Genomic DNA, 24,402 nt, shown 5'->3' with positions numbered 1-24,402 from the left:
TCCAACCGAAGCCTGAACCTCAGCTCCCAGCCCCGCCCGCCCCGGCGGGTGCGCAGACAAGCCTCTCGGGCTGGTGAGTGCCGGTAGGCGCCGATCCTTTGTGCGGGAATCTCTCTGCTTTGCCCTCCGTACCCCTGTTGCTGCGCACTCCTCCGCGGCTCCGAAGCTTCCCCGCTCCGCCACCCCCAGTCTCCGCCCGCGAAGGGGCTTCCTAAGGTGTGGAAACCTTTCCTCCTTCATTAGCTCCCTCCCACTGGTGCAGGTCCCATCCCTATTCTTTTGTCTCTGTTTTTTCTTTTTTCTTTTGCCCTACCCAGGTACGTGGGGACTTTCTTGCCTTTTGGGAGGTCTGAGGTCTTCTGCCAGCGTTCAGTAGGTGTTCTGTAGTTGTTGTTCCACATGTAGATGTATTTCTGATGTATTTGTGGGGAGGAAGGTGATCTCCGCACCTTACTCTTCTGCCATCTTGAAGCTCCTCCCCCCAATCCAGCTTTTAAAATGGGCAAAAGACTTAGATAAATCACAAAGAAAATGTATGAATGGACAATAAGCTTATGATAAGACACTCAATTAGTCCTCAGGACAATGCTAATTAAAACTAAAATTAAAAAAAAAAATTAACATATTCTGGAATAGTTATCATTAAAAAAAAATGATAATGTCAATTGCTGTAAAGGAACTGAAGCAACCAGAATGCTCATACACTGCTTGTAGAAATCACTTTGAAAAATCTTTGGTAATTTTTAAAAATTTAGCATACATAGAGCTTATACCACAACAATTCCAATCCCCTATATGTACCCAAAATAAATGACAACATGTATCCACACAAGACTTATGCAAGAAAGTTTAAAGCAGACTTATTTACAATAACCTCAAATTGAATATGACCATCAATATACTTCGTGGCATATTACTGCAATAGATATTCCTCAGCAACAAAATGAATAAACTACTGATACATACAACACTCTGGATAAATCTCAAGAAATAAACTATGCAAATTCAACATAAATTAGACACTAAAGAATATATACCATCAGAAGGCAATTGCCTCTTTGGAGTTTAGGATGGAGACTGACTGGAAATGGTCATGAAGAAATATTCTGGGAAGATGGAAATGTTCTATAACTTGGTTTGGGTAGCAGTTACAAGGTATATAGTCAGCACTCATCAAACTTAGATATTAACAATACATTTTTGAAAATTATAGCTCAATCTTAAAAAGCGGTCTTCAGAAGCCATAATAAGATCCCTTCTTAAATTTTCTCACTGGGACATAGTGAACAATACAGGAGAATGAAGACAGAGACAGATTTTAAGTTTTTCATCCTGAAGGAGTAGCACACTGGTAGGCTTTCCAGTTAGAATGTACAATATGTTCTACACCTCACTCAATATTTTAATCCATTGGATAGAGAAGTAAGCCATGCATTTTGCTCTTCTGAAATAACGCAAGTTAGAGATCAAAATAATTCAATGTGAAGAAGGCAGATGAGATTTCAGAAGGCTTAGACATTTGAGTCCCAAGTCAGTAATGGTATATGTGACTTCGGTCAAATCCATGGACCATTTTGGAGCTCAGTTTTCCAATGTGGTCATGTGTGTGTGTTGGTGGTAGTGGTGGGGATTGCAATATCTAGTGATGGACACATATTTTTTGACAGTAATACAATGAGAGAGGGGAGTGCAAGGAAGAGAGTTGAATAGCAAAAGCCCAGAGAATCAGAAAGTGACCTCTTTTAATTCTAAGAAGCATTAAGACACTGACTGGTCAAAGAACATTGCTAGCATGCTCTGATATTAGTAATCTGGAATTAAATTCCCCACGTGAGGGCTCAATATGTGGGGCTGAGATGTCAGAGGCTGAAGTGTCAGGAGAGGCCTTCCAGGGGTTGGGGAAGCAAGAAAAAAACCCTCTCTAAAGGCCATGAATGATATAAATAAAAAGCTGAACATTTAGAGTCAGGATAACTGATTTTGAAATACTCATGTGCGTATACTTCGTACGCATATACTTTGCATGAAAGATACACACACACACACACACACACACACATACACGCACACAAATACACATTCTAAATATATACTCTATATCTGTAAACTTGTGTTAAGAATGCTTGAAAATTGGGGTCAGGAAAGTATCAATTTAGTGTACTAGATTTTCACACACATACTTGGCACAATGGGTACAGGAACACAAACACAGGGGTAGCTTGCTAAAGATTGTGCGGAGGGATAATGTTTTAAAATATTAATCAGTGGGCTTCCCTGGTGGCGCAGTGGTTGGGAGTCCACCTGCCGATGCGGGGGACACGGGTTCGTGCCCTGGTCCAGGAGGATCCCACGTGCCACGGAGCGGCTGGGCCCGTAGGCCATGGTCGTTGGGCCTGCGCGTCCGGAGCCTGTGCTCCATGGCGGGAGAGGCCACGGCGGTGAGAGGCCCACGTACCACCAAAAACAAACAAACAAAAAAACCCAAAAAAATATTAATCAGTGAGATTTGAATTTCATAAATATTAATAGTAGTTACTTGAGTCCTTATGAATCATGATTGTTATGTATCTATTAAATGATAAATTTTAGTACTTTCCCCTTGCATAGCTTGTTATAAGAACCTATGAATCTAAGGAGTAGTTTGCTTTGTAAAATTCTCCCCTAGGAAGTTGACTGTATTATTTTGGTTGTATCATTAGTGCCCACAACCAAAAGCATATCACTCTTCTGCTTTATGCATTGAGGAAAGTTTTTCAAGGCCATTCCATGGCTCACAATCCACTGAGTGTCACAGGCTCATGAGGACATCCCACATCAACAAGTATCCATGATTTGTTTCTGAATATTTAATGAGCTACCATGTTCAAATACTGCTAAGGAAAGTAAAATACAAACATTTATGTGCATGGTGCTTCACAAAGACCTGAAATTTCTGCATGTTATTAGAACTTCCCAATAGTTTGTCAAATGACAAGGCAGGTATTATTACCCCTATTTGACAGTTAAGGAAACTGAGGCTCAGAGGCTTCATAATTTGACAAATGAAACCCAGGTACTAATAATAGGCATGACAGAAATGTGTCCTTGGTCTTCTGTTTTAATAGTAAAGGACTTTTCACAGCCCCAAATTATCTGACTTCCATCTTTTTTCTAGAATCTTATATACTTTTTGCTATAAAAGCCACAGAGCTTATCTTTCACATGAAGAGTAACAATGACTCTTGTCCTTGATTTCAAGCTGCTAAACTTTAACAGGCTAGGGAAAGAGACTTCAGAATTTAAGACAAAGAAACCTGGAGGAAAAGTAGAAGCAATAAAAGTAAGCCTAGTTATCCCTAGCTAATGCTCTTTTAAAAGATATCAGCCAAAAGGATTTCTGGGGGGAAGAAAGGAGAAACCATCACTCAGAGGACATAATAATCTTAATTGAAATCAGAAAACCTTCAAATTTCTCTGTGTATAAATGTGTGTGCTGTAATAGTGAACATTTATAATCCCTTTGGGATTTTTAAAATTCTGGACAGCACTTTATCCTTTTTCTTCCTTTTTCATTGGAGGGAGTAGGGTGAAGGAATTTGTTGGGAATCAGCATTCCTGAACCATCCTCTGTTTCTTGACAGTTTTCTTCATGGTACATCACTGGGTTCACTGGAACCCAGGATCTTGGAGGAGTGCAATGACTTGGTATTTTAGCTGAGGAAACAAGATGGTTGCAGGTATCCAAGAATTCCTTTGGAGAGTAGAAATGAATTTAAAATTCTTCAACTCAACACAGTAAAAATAGAGATGAGGATGGGAAGGAGAGATGGCTCTGCTATCAATCAGCTCACAACATCCTTTGGAGGAACAATTATAAATTACAATTATAATGGTGACATCCTTAAATAGAGCCCATCCATGGAGGCTTCTATCCCCTTCTGCTCTCAAGCATCTGATTAAAAGGTGGTATCTCCAGAGCATAACCATATTAGGGAAAGTTATTGATATAATTCTCCAACCACAGGCATGGAAGGATGGCACAGCCCAGGTGAGACACTTTTCCTACATTGTCCCTGATGGTTCAATTCTTTAAAATGATGATCATTACTCTTAACTCCTCCCTAAGAGAGTGGCAAGATGTGGGGTCTTCATAGCTTCAAAAGAAAATAGGCTTCCACTTTCAGTGATGTGATGTTGAAGTCATCACCCCCATCCTTATAAGAAAAAGCTGGGGAAACTGAAAACCAATGACTTTGTTGGACTCATCGGAGAAACGAGTTTGTAGAGCAAACCACCAGCCTGAAATTTGGAGACAGAGGTCAATTCAAAGAGTCACAGCCAAGAACTGTTTCCACAGAACAGAAACCACTGGAATCATAAATTGGTAGAAAATCTTAAATGATCATTTTGATGAACGCTTGGAGGATGAATGTGGCCTAACTTGAAAGTGAGAACCCCTTGGGTTGCTATCTTATGGGGACTCCACACTTTTGTGTGACTTCCCACCAAGCATCTACAGGAATCGTCATATAGTGAAGGTCTAAAGAGAGCACCTCCTGGAACTGGAAAGAGGAGAGAAAGAATAATCCTGTGAAATATGCCCTGAACCTTCCCTATAACAAAGGCTTACTACTGGGGAGGGGAAGATTTTGACAGAATCTTGTCTCAGAATCATGGGGAAGGCATTCCTCTCTCTCCCGAGTCCTCTCTAGACTTCTTTTCTCACCGAATGGGGATGGGTACTCTAACAGAAGGAACACTTCTGAAGGTCACAGGTCAGAGAAGCAAGCCCACTAAAAGACTGAGATTTAAGTGCATGTTTGTAGGACATTCCTCTTTCCCTGTGCCTTATCATCACAGTAACATGGTTAGAGTACCATAATAGTTTTGCAGACTATAGCTGAAATAGCTGCAAGACACAGATTCTCTCTGAGGAGGAATACTCAAGGAAACCACAGTCAAGAGGGGAGACAAAACCAAGAACACTAGTGAATGTGAAGCCTCTGGCACCTATAGGTACAAAAGCATTAAGCAAAGAATAATTCCTAGTCAAATTAACATGAAACTTCATTTTCAGGTCCTCTTTACCTCAGTTTCTATTACTTAATACACCACATCCAGCATTCAACAAACAATTATAAGGCACAGTGAAAGGCAAGGGAAAAAAAAAAAACACAGTCTAAGGAGGTTGTCCACCAAAACCCATCTCAGATATGATACAGATGCTGGAATTATAACACAGAGAATTTTAAATAATTATGATTAATATGTCAAGGGATCTAATGGAAAAAGTATACCACATGAGACAACAGATGAGTAAAGTAAGCACAGAGATGAAAACTTTAAGAACAAATAAAAAGGAAAGTTACTTATATTACATGTTACACTGTAACATGAATAACTAATGCTTTTATGGGCTCATAGTTGACTAGTCACAGTTAAAGCAAAGAATACATGAGTTCGAAGTTAGGTCAATAGAAACTTCCCAAACTGAAATGAAAAGAGAAAAAGTAGTTATAGAAAAGAACAGAACACTCAATAACAATGGGATAATTTCAAAAGATGTAACATACGTATAATTATAATACCAGATGAAGGAAGAGAGCATGGAGTAGAAGAAATATGTGAAAATACTGGCAGAGACCTTTCCAAAATTAATGACAGACACCAAATCACAGATCAAGGAAGCTCAGAGAACACCAAGGGGAATAAACACCAAAAGAACCACACACATGCATATCATATTTAAATGAAAACTGAATGCAGAAAACCAAAGGGTAGGACATTTTGAAAATAGCCAGGGGGGAGGTTAATGGGGGACTTACCTATAGAGAAATATTAATAATAATAATGCATCAACATCGGTTTATAAATTATGACAAGCATACCCTACCAATGTAAGATGTTAAGAGCAGAAACTGAGTGTGGGGTATTCAAGAATTGTCTGTACTATCTCCATGACAATTCTGTAAATCTGAAAGTGTATTAAAATACAAAGTTTATTTTTAAAAAAGAATGGATGATATTTATTTCTTATCATCACTGTAATATAATTTTAACAACTTTATGGAAAAACAACATGTCTCAACATTGCTCATTTTCTGCTTTCTGTGATCTCTTGATAGATGGAAAGTGTCTCATTTTAATTCTCTGGCAAACACATTCCATCACATGGTCTTGGTTTGCAGAGAAGAAAATGGCTATGGGCAACACTTTGAGATGATTTTAGGTTAGGACTGACAATTACATTTTAGAAAGTGACTAATAAAACGAGACTTTTAGGATCCCCAATGATGATCCACTCATATTTTTAAAAAGGACAAGGATACCCAGATTGTTAAATAACTTCACCCCAGTAAAACATCTATCAGAACAAGGACCTTAACTCAGTTACCCATTTTTGTCTGTCGTTGTTGATTTTGTTTATCCAGTACTATTTACATTACTTTAAAATTGTTTAAAAAATGTTGACAAAGTACTCCCATGACATCATAGTATAAAGCCATTATGCATCCTGAATGAGATAATTCAATGTCAGAATTGTCCATGGATAATCCATCCAGCTCAATATGTATTTACTGTGTGCTTGCCAAGACATCAGGTGGGCAGAGTCAATCTGAAAAGTGGAAAGTACATGAGTAAAAGTAGAACATGATGCCTAGTGTGGACAGAGCCCATACCATATAAACCAGGAGTAGAGAAGTAGGGCTCCTATGTGTCTCAGTTGGCTCTGTTGAGATCCAGCTTATGCCCATTAACCCATTCTCTTAGAAAACGTATCCCAGTTTAGATAATAAATGACGTGCTTGTTCTTTGAAAGGGTCTGGAACGCCATTGTGGAGCTCCAGGAATCAATCCCTGTCTATGGACCTATTCCAAACCATGGTGCTCCAAGTCAGACACTCTGCTCTGAGACTTTCTATTTCTCCACTCCTTTCTGCAGATGTACCATGTAGCATCCCTGCTCTGTTCAACACTTTTGTAGCCACATGACCTTGCTCAAGTTACATAGACTCTGTGTGCCTCAGTTTCCTCATCTATAAGATAGAAATAATACAAGAGTCTTCCTTATAGGGGTCATGCGAAGATTGAACTTAAGTGTGCCTACCACATAATATGTTCAATAAATTTAGTTATTATTATTATCTTTAATTCATGAATTTTTAAATTTTAGATCATTTTTCTGCCTCCCAATTTTGAACATCTCGTTCGTCCCATCATTAGTTGAATTTATCAAAAGCAGAGCAACACATTTTGGAAGAAGGAATTTTAAAAATAATTTATTTATTATTTTTTTATAATGTATTTTTCAAATATGAATGAGTACCTTCTGTGTTCCAGGCACTTTTTTTTTTTTTTTTTTTTTTTTTGCAGTATGCTGGCCTCTCACTGTTGTGGCCTCTCCCGTTGTGGAGCACAGGCTCCAGACGCACAGGCCCAGCGGCCATGGCTCACAGGCCCAGCCGCTCCGCGGCAGGCGGGATCCTCCCGGACCGGGGCACGAACCTGTGTCCCCTTCATCAGCAGGCGGACTCTCAACCACTGCGCCACCAGGGAAGCCCCCAGGCACTGTTTTGAGTACTGAGACTACAATGGCAAACAAGACCCACAAGGACCCTGCTCTCATGGAACTTTCTTTAAAATGTAGGAGAAGCTGTAGGCTAATTTGACTTTGTGAGTATTAAAAAATGATGTCCCCTTATTGGAGGACACAGCCTCATGAATATACAACTTGGTAGGATGTCAGTGCCCTTCGATGAAAGGAATGGTATCACTTCTTTCTCCAGATGTAGCCCCATGCTAGTCATAGAGCTTATCCACTGGGACTTGGGCTGGGGTTAACACTTTAACACTCTCCACTGAATAATCCTGTGTACAACATAGTGGTTTTAGACCACCAACTGGGGCAGAAAAATGAAGAAAGTGGGTATGCCAGTTTGGTTTCCAGTCAAGAGTAGGGCTAGAGAGGTACACTTGAGAGTTGTTGAAAATAAATAATATTTGTCATAGAACTGGATGGATTGAGAGCATGGAACACATCTGAGGGTACTCTCACATTTAGAGAATCAACAGAAAAGAAGAAAAGCCCAGGGAGGGACATCTAGGAAACTGCCAGTAATAAAGAAAGGTTAGAGACTAGAAACTAAAGTGCAAGGGAAAGGTGCATAATGAAGATCCAGCCATGAGCCAGAACCAGTAAGGAACCTGAAAGCTATACTCAAGGCAGTAAAGGATTACTAAACACTGAAGCTCCTATGAGTTCTCTTATTCTCCTGTGTTACCTTGAAAATCATGCTTTGGGAGTCAATGGTTCTTGAGATTTTGTACCACTGGTGAACTCAACTTTACAATGACTGAAATACATAAGATCATACCAAGCAGGAGTCCTGCCTCCTTCTAGAGAATGGAGAAGACTTGGAGGAGTACAGGTTCAAAGGTTGGAGTTCAGTCTTCATCGTGAAGACCTACTAGCATGGATAAATGAGATGAATGATGGAAGCAGCCCATGCTGGGGAGAATCATTGTGGTGAGTATTAGCTAGAGTTCTTGAGAGGGACCCAAGAGTCAAGAGCCAGATAGATCACATGATAAAAAAGTTAAAAACTGGCATATACAAGATCAAACAAGAGAAAGTCCAGGGTCAGGAAACACACTAGATAAAAGGCGGAACAGTTACCATTTAGCAAGTAAAGCTTAGGTAAGAATTATGAATAGCAGCCATGCCACAAGCAGCTGTCTGATGGGCAAGTTACATAACTTCTGTGTCCCTTAGTTTTCCTCTCTGTAAAATGCAGAGAATAACCACACCTAACTCCTAAGGATGCTGTGAGGTGTCCATGGAATAATGCCCAGAAAGCACTTAGAAGATGGTCTCATACTCTGCATGCACTCAATACATGTTAGCTTTTATTATTTTTTACTCTTGTGTTGCTTTTGTAGACCCTCTGGTGTGTGGTCTGAAGAGCTAATTACAACAGGGAGAATTGGGAATGAGAAAGAATAATTTCAGGCTGGCTGGAAGGTGAGGGTTGAAGCAATATTTTAATCCATATGTGTGTATACACACGCACGTGAGGCCCAGAGATGGGCTCTTTCAGTAAAGCTCCTGGGTGTCTGTGAATTGCCAACAGAATAATCATGCCCCGCTTCCTGAGAGTCCCTCCTTGCTGACCAGCGAATGGCTTCAGTTTACAGTGTCAGGCATCAAGTTAGGACTCACAGACAGCGAGATAAACATGTTTTCCCTTCCAAATGGAATGGTGCTAGGAAACAGGTGCAGACAGGGTAGACAGTGCATTCCCCCAAGCCATCTTCCTGATGTGCTCCATCTGTCCACCTTTTCTGTATTTGTTTATTGTGTGTTAATTGTAACTTTGCTTGTTTTCCCCCAGATGTTTGGACATCCATTAATTAGCACATCCTCTACAACCTATGTGTGAATACTTCCCACCAAGTGAAAGAAGAGGCTGGATTCCGGCTAGAAAGAAACTGCAATTAAGAAAACACAGACACACAGAAACACACACACACACGACAAAACTGTCTTTAGGACACCTTGAGAATGAGACGGGAAGATGGGGAAACATGAGTACTGAGGAGCAGAGATCCAGTGGGGCTCATTTTCAAGCTCACACATCATCAATAAATATTTAGCTGGCGTGTAACTCCAGGATCAAATTAATTCAGAAAGAAAAACAAAACTTAAAAATTAAAGTCTTGTCAGAGTGAAAAAGGAAGGTCTTTACCCTCTAGAGTAAAAATGCCCCAAGTGAGACTTCAAAATGCATTATTTTTCTTGACCTCCCATTCACCATTTTTGTACTGGTTGAGAAGCCATCAAAGTAACTGAAAAATTCAGTGCCAAAAGGGCAATATTGATTTTTAAACAATCAAGCAAGCTATTTGGTTGAGAGCTTATTAAGCTGCCTCAATTTTCCTGGGATGACAAACCTGTCTGAAGAGGCACAGAGAAGAAGGTGAAAGAAGTACTTGGATGCCCTTCCATGGGGACACGCCCAGTGACACACCTCATCCCTCCCACCAGCTTTCCTGAAGATCTGACCTGCGACTGTGGTCAGTCCCATTATGTATGGTGCCATTAGTTCCTTTACAAAACAATGGTGCCAACCTCTCTTGGTTCCTGGATATCAGGTAAAACTTTTATTAGATTGCACGCACCTCTTCGGAGCCTACATTTCAAAACATATTTTAAAGCCAAACTTCCATTTCCCTGGTCCATGCACTGCCCTTTTTATGGGCAAAGATGCAGTGACATGCAAAGGGCCAGCCAGCACTACCCAGGGATATTCTTTATCTAGCCCTGGAATATTTCTCTCTAGAAAAATAATAATATCTATAAAATCTCATTCCTCAAATCCCAGTAACTATTTTTTAAAATTTTATTTATTTTTGGCTGCATTGGGTCTTCGTTGCTGCGCGCGGGCTTCCTCTAGTTGAGGTAAGTGGGGGCTACTCTTCACTGCGGTGTGTGAGTTTCTCATTGCAGTGACTCTTCTTGTTGCAGAGCACAGGCTCTAGGCACATGGGTTTCAGTAGTTGTGGCACGTGGGCTCAGCAGCTATGGCTTGCAGGTTCTAGAGCGCAGGCTCAGTAGTTGTGGTGCATGGGCTTAGTTGCTCCACAACATGTGGGACCTTCCCAGACCAGGCCTCTAACCCATGTCTCCTGCATTGGCAGGTGGATTCTTAATCACTGGGTCACCAGGAAAGTTCCAGTAACTAATTTTTAATTTTTAACAGGTCATTTCCCATTTAGCCAAAACTATAACGTGAAACTATGGTGAGTAAACATGACTTTGGTTTTCATCATAATTATTCATCATCATTTTAACATTTTGCCTCTGGTTGTGTTTCTTAGAAGGAGGCCAGCCAAATGCCCACTGAATCTTAATAAAACCCACTGTGTACTGAAAATCTACTATACAAAGGAATTACAATCAAACAAACAAGCAAAAGGAAAACTACTTTGGTGATGATTTGTAAGTCAGACAAGAGGACAGGGGGGAATGTGACATTGTGCTATGTTAACTATCACATCTAAAGCCCCCAACAGTAGTGTGAATTTGGCATTATTATTTCGGGGACAGATAAGAAAGCTGCGGCTCAGAGGGATTAAGTTATACTAGGAGAGTAGACTGACATCAGGAGAGAAGAACCATAGCTGTCTGAGGTCACTTCACTCTTCAGAATCACCCCAAGACCTGAGAAAATAGCAGAAGAGCACCAAGCAGATAACCAAAGCTTGGTCTCCCTGTAAAGGATATTTCAGGACTGGGATTGAGAAAGGGTGTTTGAATCAGACAGCCCCCAAGACTGTCATTTCACAACTGCCTCACAATTATACCATTGGGCACAGACCATAGAATATTGCTTCCCATCCTTGTTGGCGCTCAGAGTGAGGGTGATCTACAGGCTGGCCCCTCCTTGGTTCCTGAAGAGTAAAGGGACAGGCTAGAAGTGAGCCGGGCAGTCTGCACAAACATCTGGGAAGACATTGTTGTGACAAGTGGAGAAAAGAGAAGAAGTAGAACCTGCCTCATAGCTTGTCTACTCACTGAAGGCTGTACTTTCATGATGAGTAAACGGCCCTAGAAATGGACATTCATGAAATTAGAAACAGTTTCATGTAGCCTTAGAAAGAAAAACAGTCAGAAGAAAAGACACAAATGGGGCCCTGAGCTGTGATGATTCTGAGATGGGAAATACACCAGCCAGAGTGGTCCAGGCCTCCAGTGTTACATGTGCTTAGACGTGCCCCCAGCCACTAGCCATGGAGTGGGGGACAGCACTCCACCACACCTCTTTGAAGACAAAGCCAATTGCCTCAAAATGATAGGAAATGATTAGTCATGTTAATTAAAAATAATTTCATTCTCACTCCTAAAATGGTCAGACTGTCAGCTCTATGGAAAATTGAGCCTTCATGCCTTTTCTATTGATTTCCTATTCAAAGTCTAATTAGTCACAATTGGTTGTTAAACGTGATCTTTTTTTTTTTTTTGATAACGTAATTGCTTTTGATGGTGTTGCCTTCATTATCATGGCAGTATTACCCTTAAGACTGTCACATGGGCGTGTTTTTACTCTTCTGAGCTAATGAAATAAGGAGCTGAGGCTTCCTCAAGCAGCGTGGATCAAATCCAGAAAGATCACAAGATGCCTGCAGTGGAATACAAGAGATAACTGTTTCCACCTCTGGATTACAGATTTTTATTCTAAAAAAAAAAAAAAGATTGGTGGAGGGGAGCAAGCAAAATAAAATAAAGAACCGTAGGACTTCCCTGGTGGCGCAGTGGTTGGGAGTCCGCCTGCCAATGCAGGGGACGCAGGTTCGTGCCCCGGTCCGGGAGGATCCCACATGCCGCGGAGCGGTTGGGCCCGTGAGCCATGGCCACTGAGCCTGCACGTCCGGAGCCTGTGCTCCGCAACGGGAGAGGCCACAACAGTGAGAGGCCCGCGTACCGCAAAAAAAAAAAAAAAAAAAAAAAAAAAGAACCTTAGACTTTAGGATCAGAGAGGCCCGTGTTCAATCCCACTTCTGTCACTTACAAGCTGTGTGACCGTGGGATGACCCACTTTCCCTCTCAGATCATAAGAATCCCCAATTTCAAAATAGAGATACTAATGCCTATGTCATCAGTTGTCAGGAAAAAAAAAATTATCAAGCATCAAATGCCTAGCATACGGCCTGTCCTTGAGGAGGCTGTTAACAAATGTTAGTGAAGAGAAGCTCATCTGAGAGATAACGAATCTATTTTCTCTTAACTAACATAGAGTCTAAAGCATAATATTAGAAACAACCCATACTTTGATCTTCAAAATTCACAGCATTCTTTTACATGTATCGCATTACTTGAACTTCCTGCTAGCTGATGACATGTGTAATCTTTGGAGAAATGAAGTGACTTGTCCAGAGGAGTGAATGGTAAAGCCAGGGCACAGAACCTAATGGTTTGCTCTAAACTGATTTTTAAAAAGATGTTAGCACCCTCTTCAACTCACAACCCCTCTATAGACTGTTGGTTGCCCGTGGTAACAGACCACAGGCTGAAAGCACAATCACCTTTAGTATTCACTGGTGTTTTCTCTGCTCTGTTCAGGGATCTGAGAACAAACCTCTTTATGTTAACCAGGGCTTGGAACAAAGGCCTCATTGCAAATATCCACCCACCAAAGCACTCAGATAATCTGGGAGCCAAATAATACATCATCCAATCCTGGTCCTCAGAGTCATAGAAGGAGTTTGGGAAGGTTTACTCTTGCTACCTTTTAACCCTGAACTATTCCCATCTGGGATCTGAGAGAACAGGAGAAATGAATAGAATTCTGCATCTAATGTTAACATACGGCGGTCATGCTTGATATACATCTATGCGATAATCCTGTGTAAGTGCACATGTTGTCAATGCAAATTTAGAAAAATAAAATAAAGGCAAATAAAAGAGCACAGTTCTGATTCCATACAAAAGACAGCATGTCTTAATAACGCCCGTCAACAGGGAAAGTCCTTTCAATAATGCCAGCCAGAGGAGGAAACACTTAGGAAAGCAGCAGCGAGGTAGATTAAAAAGGCTTTTTGTCAAATATAAAGGTCACTGAGGCAGTAAACTTCTGAAGGGGAAAGACAATGCATTTCACGCATGAGAAGCTCAGCCTGAAACAAGACACGTTGACCATACGAATGGATAATCCTCTCTGAGTGCAAACAGACTCAGGGACATTATTTGCAGACTTAATGGTATAAAAAGGCAACATTAGAGAGAATGGGCAAGTTCATGACTGACCTAGATGCCATTTCCAGAAAAGTGTCCTCAGGAATCTCTGAAAGCGTGGTAGAATCTTCTAGAAGACCTTGCCTGAGGCTAGGACCTAAACCTTGTGGCTTCTAGGTAAACAGAGAGGTGAAAAGCCCACAGGCCAGGTGCTTTCCCGAGCTGCACAGAAAATTTCTTCCCTCCCTTTGCTTAGTGGGAATGTCAATTCTGGGACAAGTCCTCCTGCAGGATGGGCTCCTCTGCCCCTCTGGGCGGTGACCTCATTAGCGGAGTAAAGCAGAACAGATTGCTGGCGTTTACGTTAAAGAATAGCCATCACTGGGTGTGCCATGCAGGCCAACAGAATAATCTTTTGGAGGAACTTACTTGTCATTAATTCACTCTCCCAAGACACTCTCTCATGTGCCAAGTCGTCAGATCCAACTGTCTATAGTAATCATGTCGGTCAAGTAAGGGAATAGGGTTCCAGAAGGAAAATCCATCACTGCCACATTGCTGATAGAGGGTCTCAGGGCCCAATTTCCCTCCCCTGTGCTATTAAAATAAGACCGTTATAATCCTGTAGCTTTAGAAATTTCCTACTCAGAGCAGTCGTTGGACAAGTTGTGCTGCAAAACTCAACCAAATAATTTGTTTCCAACTGGGCCATATACTTTGAAACTATCTGTTTTGTACCTTCTCCCAGCCTGCTCACTTATGCATCTGCACCACTGAATTTAATTCAATCCAAGCTGCCCTCAGCGATGGAGGGGATTTTTCCAGGTGGTCACATATGGTTGTGCAGGTTGTATACTTCTGAAACTTGACTGTACAATGTTCCAACTCCCCCAGCAAATATCTTGGGATGAGAATATCCAATCAGCTGGATTAAAGCAAGCTGGATTCTGGAATTTGTTCTCCCTTTCCACTTTGTGAAAAGATTTATCTCCTATGGGGCACCTGAAGCTGGAACAGAGAAGATAGTTGCATTCACTGTCAGGGTTCTTTGTTTGTAAGCAACAGGAATACTCTCTGGTGATAACTTATGAAAAAAGGAAATTTTTGGAATGGTAACAACTAACACTGAGAACGGAAAGCTTGGTGAATCAGGAAAAAGGGGGACAGAAAGGGACAAGAATCAAGGCAGTTCAAGGGTTAAGACAGAAGGAGTTACTTGGTAAGTAATAGTTCTATTCTTTCTAGACAGTGGTTCCTCTACTCATGAGAGTTCCCAGTCAGCATGGCTTAGATCAGAAGAGTATTTCTTGCTATGGTTGAGCAGAGAGCCCTGATTTGCTATCCCACTAAGACAGAACACAAGAGAGAGAAAAAATTCCCCAGAGGGATGAGAGTCTGCTGTTATCAAGCAAAAAGAATAAAAGTTGGGCATCCAAAAGTAACAAGTGCTAACCTCAACCCCAGGACTCTAATTCTCCTTTTGCAACAAAGCAATAGAGACTTAGTAAGCACTGCCCTGGGGGTGGTCAGGGTGGGGAATGAGAACATGGCCTCTGATTTTGCCAAATAAAACAAAAACACATGCAAGGCATATACCCTCACATCTGGTCTAATTTATCAACATTTTGTGTTGTTTTGGTTTTTTTTTTAAGATTGGCAGAGAAATTCATTTCCAAACTTTGATACTTGAAACATAGTTGGTAGCAAATTTCTTGTGACATACCTCACAAGTCCCTGAATATAAAACTTTGACCTAGAGTACGTGTGGTCTTAAAACGTAACTTTCAAACCCTGCTCTCCACAGTCCCTGGATGCCTCAATGACCCCTCTAGATTGAGTGGGGTCATAGCCTCTTTAAACAAAAGGATACCTTCATGAGCTGTCACTTCCAGGAAGCTGTCAGTTAAATATAAATTCTGGTAAAATACATTTAGGGACCTGTGCGCTTGAAGTTCAGAGTAAGAGGATTCTGACATAGGAAGCTTCACAGAGAAAGGGACTTAGAAAGAAATAGGTTTGATTTGAGTGAAGTTAGAGCCAAGGAGGGTACTCCAGAAAGGGAAGAACACCATATGGAAAGGAACAAGGATGGACACATGCATGACTTCTTACAGAATAGTGAAAATACAGGCCTGGTTGGGGGAGGGGGGCAGAACTACATCCTCTACACATCTGTAAAAGGCAGTGATAATGAGACAGGGTGGGACCTAAAACCTGGGACCTGGGACCCTTTGCTACAGTCCTTGCACCTGGGCAAACATCTCCTCAGCAAAAAGATACAAAGACACTATAAGAGACTAAAAATAACTGCGTGCATGTGCATCTGGGGCAAATTCTGGACAAGATACAAAAAGACCAAAAAGCAACCCAGCTGCCACTTCTGAAGAGCCTGGAGCAAAGAGAGGGTGTTGGGAGCAAAAGCAGGGTACTGCACATGCCCCTTGCACGCAACACCACCTAAGGGGTGGGCAATCCACCTAAGCCACCCCTCCGGCCGGACCCCCTGGACACACTCCTACCTACCCTCACCCCATATAAGGAACCAGCTCACCACCCCTTGAGAAGCGAGCAAGGGAAACTGTTACTTGTTTTCCACACCCCTCCCCCACCGGCTGAAGCAGGGGCCCCAATAATGCCTTGCCTGAAATTCTTATCTGGCCTCTAGTCAATTTCTAATGATTGGGGAAGGCCAAGAGCCCTGGTCGGTAGTAGCATTAACAGTGCCTTCCTCACAGGCTCATTGGAGGGATTAAATGAGATCACCTTTGTGGTGCTCTTGGTGTGGGAGCATAATGAATGACACTTTCAAGAAAGCTTTCAACAAATGCCAGTTATGTGTTAATTACCTAGGTTCTTAAGCAAAAGATGAAAGTAGGACTTTGCAAAGAACTGTACCCAGGGCCCTGTTCCCGGGAAGGCTCCTTTCTTGGAAAGCACTCATGTTCCTGGGGACCTGGAATAGGAGTGGCAGTAAGAGTCGAAATGAATGGGACTTGATGACAAGAGAGGATGTCAGGATCTAAAGTCAAAATTAAAAAAATAAATAAAACACATGTATATTTGAATCAGGGGGAAACTTATTGAAGGAAATGGGTTTCATGGGTGATGGAAATTTTGTAAAGCCAAGGAGGACTTGGAGCAACCCAGAATTAGTGACAGACAGGCAACAATGCCACCCCTGGCTGGAGAAGCAAAGAGAAGAGGTATTCCAGAGCGAGCAGCTGAGATTACCCAGTAGGGGGCTTGTAAAGAGGACGCTGACTCCCTGAGAGGTTGGAGAAGAGGTGGCTGCTGCTAATGGTGTTTTCCAGATGTAGAACAGAGGCCACCAAGCCCTGGCTTCCCCCTTCTCCCGTGCTCCAATCTCCCAGGCCTTCCAGCTTTCCCAAGGGCTAGCCCAGTCTGGAGCCAGTTGGCAGAAGAGCCTGGCAAGTGCTGTACATGTACGAGACGAGGTTCAGGCAGCAGAGCAGAAAGAGGTTTCAAGGTAAGCATCAATAGAAATTGATGAATTCTAGAAGCAAAGGGTAAGGGAAAATGGGTAAATCCAGCCTGACTCTTTCCCAAGGGCTTTCCCAAGGGCTTTCCCAAGGGCTAGCCCAGTCTGGAGCCAGTTGGCAGAAGAGCCTGGCAAGTGCTGTACATGTACGAGACGAGGTTCAGGCAGCAGAGCAGAAAGAGGTTTCAAGGTAAGCATCAATAGAAATTGATGAATTCTAGAAGCAAAGGGTAAGGGAAAATGGGTAAATTCAGCCTGACTCTTGCTTCAGACACAGGTGATCAAGGCAAGGTGTTTTGCCTTGAAGAGGAAGAGATGGTGGTGTGGGGTCTGGGGAGATGAGTGGTTGAAGAGCTTCACTTTACATCCAGCCCCTCTCAAAGGATGTTCTTTGTCACAGTGCTTCCTATGACACTCTCCCTAGGTTCCTGCTGGGAGATGAGTGGGATTTCACCCTTCAGGGATCTCTATGAATGTGTGTGTGTATTTGGGTCTTACCACCCACCTACTTCAGTTGGCACCTTCTTTCTTTAGATATGTTCATGACATTGATTAGTCTGCTGTCAAGGGCTCTTCAGCTTTCAGCTCCTGTCTCCATTCTAACATTAGATGATTTATTAGTCAAACTCCTAAAGATCAGCCTCCTTTCTATGACTCCTCTGAGCCCAGTGCCACCTCATTGATTCCGACAGGTAATTTGGGGAAAACAACTAACTTAGTAGGACAGAAAAGGAATGGGAAGAGAAGATGGTTAGAACCAGCACAAGCAGATTTTTTATTTTATTATTTTTATCAAGATATGATTGATATATAACACTGTAAATTTAAGGTGTACACTGTATTGAGTTGATACATTTTATATAGTAATATGATTACCACCGTAGTGTTAGCTAAAGTCTGCATCATGTCACTTAATTATCATTTCTTTTTTGTGGTGAGAACATTTAAGATCTAGTCTCTTTGCAATCCTGAATTATATAATATATTATTATTGACTATAATCCCTATGCTGTGCATTAGATGCCCAGAACTTATTCATCTTCTAGTTGCAAATTTGTACCCTTTGACCTAGATCTCCCCAATTCCCCCACCTTCCATCCCCTGGTAACCACCTTTCTGCTCTGTTTCTTTGAGCTCGCCTTTTTTAGATTCCACATATAAGTGATATCATATAGTATTTGTCTTTCTCTGTCTGACTTATCTCACTTAACATAATGCCCTCAAGGTCTAGCTATGTTGCAGCAAGTGACAGGATTCCCTTCTTTCTCTTGGCTGAATAATATTCCATATTTTATACATATACCACACCTTCTTTATCCATTCATTCATTGACAGACATTTGTGTTGTTTCCATATCTTGGTTATTGTGAATAAAGCTGCAATAAACATGGGAGAGCAGATATCTTTTCCTTAGCCTGTTTCCATTCCTTTGGATATATACCCAGAAGTGGGATTGGTGGATCCCACGGTAGATCTATTTTTAATTTTTTTTGGCCACGCCCCACGCAGCTTGCAGGATCTTAGTTCCCCAACCAGGGATCGAACCCCTGTACCCTGCAGTGGAAGCGTGGAGTCCTAACCACTGCCAGGGAATTCTCTATTTTTAATTTTTTGAGGAACCTCCATACTGTTTTCCATAATGGTACCAATTTACATTTCCATCAACAGTGCGCAAGTGTTCTCTTTTCTCCATATCCTCACCAACACTTGCTATCTCTTGTCTTCTTGTTGATAGCCATTCTAATAGATGTAAGGTAATCTATTTTAAAAGATTTTTTGTTGTAAGAATACATCAGGACAACTAACTAATTCTCCTTAGTTTTATTTGGTAATTGAATTAACAATTTGTTGGATTGAATTAGACAGTTGATTTATTCATTGTGCTATCACAGTGTGGACATAACTAGAAAGCTTATCTTCCTTGGCTTATGTATAAATAGCTGGAATAAGGAACACAGTGGTCTGTGCCATTCTCAGGTAGGATGTATCTTTGCCAGCCTTATGACTTTTAGAGCCTTGGGTGAAGTGCACATCTGTGTTCATATACCCTGAAAACACACTTCCTCAACTTAATGATATATTGGAAGATGATCAACGTTTCCTTTATACTTATAGCAGGAGCTTGCTAAAGAAAGGAGCACGAACCAAAATGGAGTGCATAATACAGAAGGAATAAGAGAGAAAGCTGTGTGTGTGTGTGTGTGTGTGTGTGTGTGTGTGTGTGTGTGTGTACAGGTGAAGCTGATTCATATTCAGATATTTGGGTGTTCTTTTATGGACATACAAGGGCGATTTGGGAGGAGGGTATCATTTCATCATAAGAACTAGTTTTTCATCCCAAGGGTAAAGGGCATATATTTCCCTGGCTCAGAGGTTGAGCTAAACGATGCTGTATGTTCCTCTTAGCCACCAGTGCACCTACAAATTATGATTGAGTATCTGGCCTCAAGCTGGCCTGTCTCCATCATAATAATGAGAAAATTCTTCTCAATCATCTCCAAACCACAGGTCTCAAAAGTAGACCACAGGTCTTTTCAGGAATAGATCTCTCTCAATGATATTTATGTGAATATGAATGTGTGTGGGTGTTTGTATGTATGATTACATATATTCTCTAAAAACGTAAAATAGCTTCAGCAATAACCTTAAATTTGCTATGCCTACTTCAATCAAATTCAGGTAACAGAATGGTCTGGGAGAGAGAAGCAAACTCACCTTCACTGCCAGTTTAATATTTGAATCATCTTCCAAATCACCTTCTAACATAAAGATGCTCAAGTGGGTTTCTTTGCTGCTGTCCCAGATAAACATCAAGTCTCCCATACCTTAGTTAGCTCTCCCAGGTGCTTTGCATTGTAAACTATATGCCGCTTCCATTTTCTCCACAACTCAACAACAACAACAAGGAAACAACTCGCAACTACATTTAAGGAAGCACAACAAGACTGGTTCTGGTAGACAGTAAGTGGGCCAAAGCAGTTCAGTATTCCATCCTGGTGTTCTGTCTGTTTGAAGAGTTTCATGAAGATCTTGTTTATAATCCCGTTGAAAATAAAGTGCTCAAAAATAAAAGCTGTTTAATCTTTTCAAGCTCACCATCCTTTGTTCGTGGTACATTAATGGAGCAATTTTAAAATAATGACTTAATTTTTTTTTTTTTCCCGTATGAAAGATGCTTCTGCAATCAAAAGCCGGTTCTTTATTTTCTAGCCTGGCACTCACATTCATTAGAACTAGTTGCATCCAAGTAGTAGAGGTTTATTTGTTCAGCTGGAAATGGGACATTAACATTTTAAGAGGATGATGCATAAGCTTTTAGAAATAATATTCTCTCTGCCCTATTCTGTTGATGCTGTCTTAGAACATGCAAAATGCAACATATTTTTTTCCCTAAGAAATGATGAGTTTATGATAAACAGTTTATCACAAGGACATAATTTTTGCACCCCCTCTCATTTTCAAAAAATCAAAATTTGGGGAACAAATGCAAGGTTTGCACATAAGAGAGATGCTCAGACTTAAGCATGCGTCAAGCTTAGATCAACAATACTCTCTCTCTGTATGTAAATATCTGGCACAATTTATCAACGGCTCTGCTCCGTCTTGGTTGGTATGCAACTGGGATGGCTAAGTCCCACCATGCTCTCATTTCCTTCTTTCCTCCTTTCAGCATTAAATGCACCTCCTCTTATTGAAGGGGTTCCCCCCCTACTGACCTTCTCAAATAGTTCCTCTGTCAATGTTTCCCCTTCTCTCCCACATCATTATTTTCTCCTCTCATCTGCCTCTGGATGACTCCCACCAGCCTACAACTTTCAGTATCTCAGCGTAAAATTGCCTTATTCAAGGACCATCACTCTTCCCCGTCCAAGCCATTGATTAATTTTTCCTCTCTTTTAATAGCCAGACTTCTCCAGAGTTGTTTATACAGGCTGTCTCCACTTCTTCCTTTCCCATGCTTTTCGATGCTTCCTCATCTGACATCAGCCCCTACCACTCCATAAAATTTTCTCTTGCCAAGGTCACCAAAGAGCTCTGTTTGGGCAAGTACTGCAATTATTTCTCCTTTTTCATTTTATTCCACTTGGCAGGGCCAACAAAAACCAACCACTCTTCCCTATTGGTGAGCAGGACAAAGTTCCCCTCCTGTGAAAGGCAGAGGACAAGTTCCCCCAACAATGCTCATTATTCTTGGCTTTGACTCTTATCTAAACCCCCTTGCTCTCAAGGTCCAGACCACAGCACAGCAAATGTTCAGTTTTAATCTGCACTCAGTCATAACTTTAGAAGGATAAAAAGAAACTGGCCAGGAGTTATTTTGTAAGACTTTCCATGTGAAACTACTGACACATCTCCCAGTATAAAACTGCCTTTGGGTCAGTGTCCTATTGGAGAGTCCTAATGGTTACCTTTTGAATATGACAAGAAAAGACAATGAAATCAACGTATTTTTCCCATAAGCCTGGTCTTTGTCTCCTATCTTATGTACTGGAAAAAAAAAGGAAACTCAAAGCAAATTTTATCCTTGAAATATTTTTATTCTTCAGCTTTTACCCCTGCAGACAATCCTATAAAGGCTACCCCAGGAATGAATTCTGGTCACTTATCACAGACAGGTTGCTCTGTTTCTTTGCTAATTTTATGGATTTAAATTAACTTTCATTAATAAATGAAACAGATGGAGTCGTGGGTGTTTGAAAGTACTTTGCAGAGAGCAATGGGGAATAAACCAATTCATCAGCTCTTAGCAGCAAACCATCTGAGGACTTAATTGAGAATTGTCTTTGGAACTCAGAGTTGTTTCACTAGGGTATGTTTTCACGGTGGGCTAATTGTCCCTTGGGGAATTCATGCTCTGTCACTTTTTTTCCTTCACTGCCTGTCAGTGTTCTTCACCAGCTCCCCTCCCACTTATAGCTTGCCAGCAGTGCCTGCCTGATGTTTCCACTTATTATATACCTGTCCATCCACCTATGGATTTTTACCCTGCGGAGCACCAGGAATGACTGACACTTCTGCAGCAGAGCAAAATTAGCATGAACAGTAAACACAGGGCACTGCAGCTTCCTGGGATTCAGCGGTCTGCTACCCTCAGAAGGAATCAGCATGTTGTACCTTACATCCCTCATATTATTTATAACTGGAAATTTGTAATTTTAGAAAATATTTTATATTGGGTATAGTTGAATATAGTTAACACTGCTGTATGGTATATAGGGAAGTTGTTACAAAAACAAATCCTAAGAGTTCTCATCACAAGGAGAAAAATGTTTTTCTTTTTGCACGTCTTCTTTCTTTTTTTGTATCTATATGAGATGATGAATGTTAGCTGAACCTATTTCTATAATCATTTCACAATATATGTTAATCAAACCATCAAACTGTATGACTTAAACTTATAATGTATATCAATTATTTCTCAATAAAACTTGAAAACAATAAAGAACAAGGGGAAAAAAAACTGAAAAAAAAAAAAAAAAAAGAAGGAATCAGCAAAGAGTCAACAAGGAGAAACACCAAAATGGAATGGTACTGCAATATCTCCGGAACCTGGAGGTTGAGGAGACCAGAGGAATTCAGGCCCCAGGGCATATGTGAAAACTTGAAACCTGGGGCATGTCCTGGCTAGAGGAGTTTTTATTTTCTTGCAGCCACTGCCCAAGGGATCTGTTTAAACACATCCCTGGAACAACAGACTTCTGCTTTTGATTGATTGCCAGTGGCACTTCTCCTCCATAAAGGGTTCACAATCCAACACAGCCAGCTGTGAAGTCTATTTAACCACAGTGTGAAAACTTTCAGCCTCCAAACTAGCAGCAGGTAGGTCAATGAGTGCCCAACGCCATTAGTCAGTGCAGCTTTGCATGAATGTATTCACACTCCATTAAGGAGTATTAAGAGAGGCCTAAGTGATGCCCAGGTTCCCAGACCTCCTCAGTCCCATTCACAGTTGTCAGAGGGGAGCCCTGCACACTGAGTAAATCCACCCCTCCCTACCAGTGATCAAGACTGTTCTGGGTGCTGACAAACTAAGAGCACCTCAGGGTCTCCATCCACAGAGATCTGGGAATCCCAGCCTACAAACCTGTCTACCCAATATTCATCATCACCTACCTTGATGGATTAATCCATTAGGATTAATCTCTTGTTGCCCCATATTCCTGTTTCTGTTAGAAGTAAATTATAGGTCATCCCACCCCTTCCCTCTAATCCCCGTAAGGTTCTGCATGCCCCCTCTTCTATTCCGTTTTTACTACTCCCCAACTTCTGAAACCATCCCCCTGCACCCATTAGAATTCTCAGTCCCTCAGCAATTCAATCTCCTCCACCTTCCAATTGTTCTCTGAATTTCCTCTTGAACTTCTCACTCTAACTGAAACCAGAGTCTCCCCAAGAACTACTTCCTTGAAGCACTCTCAGGTGGTAGTTGTGTCACTGCCACAGCCCTACAGCTACTGGGCCTACAGGTGGCAAGGTGTTCTTGTTCCTCCCTGCCCTTCGAGACTATTCTCAATCCATCCCTCACTTCTCCCTCTAAAGCCTCCATATTTGAATCCCTTGACATCAGATTAGATCACGAACAACTCTTCTGTTTTTCAGTTATGTCCTGTGTCATTCCCCTTAGTTTCTGGAAGATTTTTTTTTTCCTCCAGGCTGACCTTTCCAGCACTACTCTTATTAGTTGATAATTCTTTTTTTTAAATTAATTAATTACTTTTTTATTTTTGGCTGCATTGGGTCTTCACTGTGGTGTGTGGGCTTCTCACTGCAGTGGCTTCTCTTGTTGCGGAGCACGGGCTCTAGAGCACAGGCTCAGTAGTTGTGGCGCACGGGCTTAGTTGCTCCACGGCATGTGGGATCTTCCCTGACCAGGGCTCGAACCTGTGTCCCCTGCATTGGCAAGCGGATTCTTAACCACTGCACACCAGGGAAGTCCTTGATAATTCTTATACACATGTAATGACCTATCCAACACCTCAGTATCTCAATTCATTGAGCCTTTTTTCCCTTTGATTACATCCTTCACTCTACCTTAGCCACCCACTTCCATGTTCATAATCCAGACCCAGTCATTACCAATAACCACAACCCTTCCACAATCATAGTTCTATGCACCCCACTCTCTGACCACCACTTCTTATCATTCCAGATAATTGTTTCTTTAGTTTGATTCCAGTAAAATCTTAACTGA

This window comes from Globicephala melas, chromosome 2 (genome assembly GCF_963455315.2).
Source record: "Globicephala melas chromosome 2, mGloMel1.2, whole genome shotgun sequence".
NCBI classification, from domain to species: Eukaryota; Metazoa; Chordata; class Mammalia; order Artiodactyla; family Delphinidae; genus Globicephala; species Globicephala melas.
The sequence above is the reverse complement of the archived record's forward strand: the minus strand, read 5'-3'. Positions refer to the sequence as shown.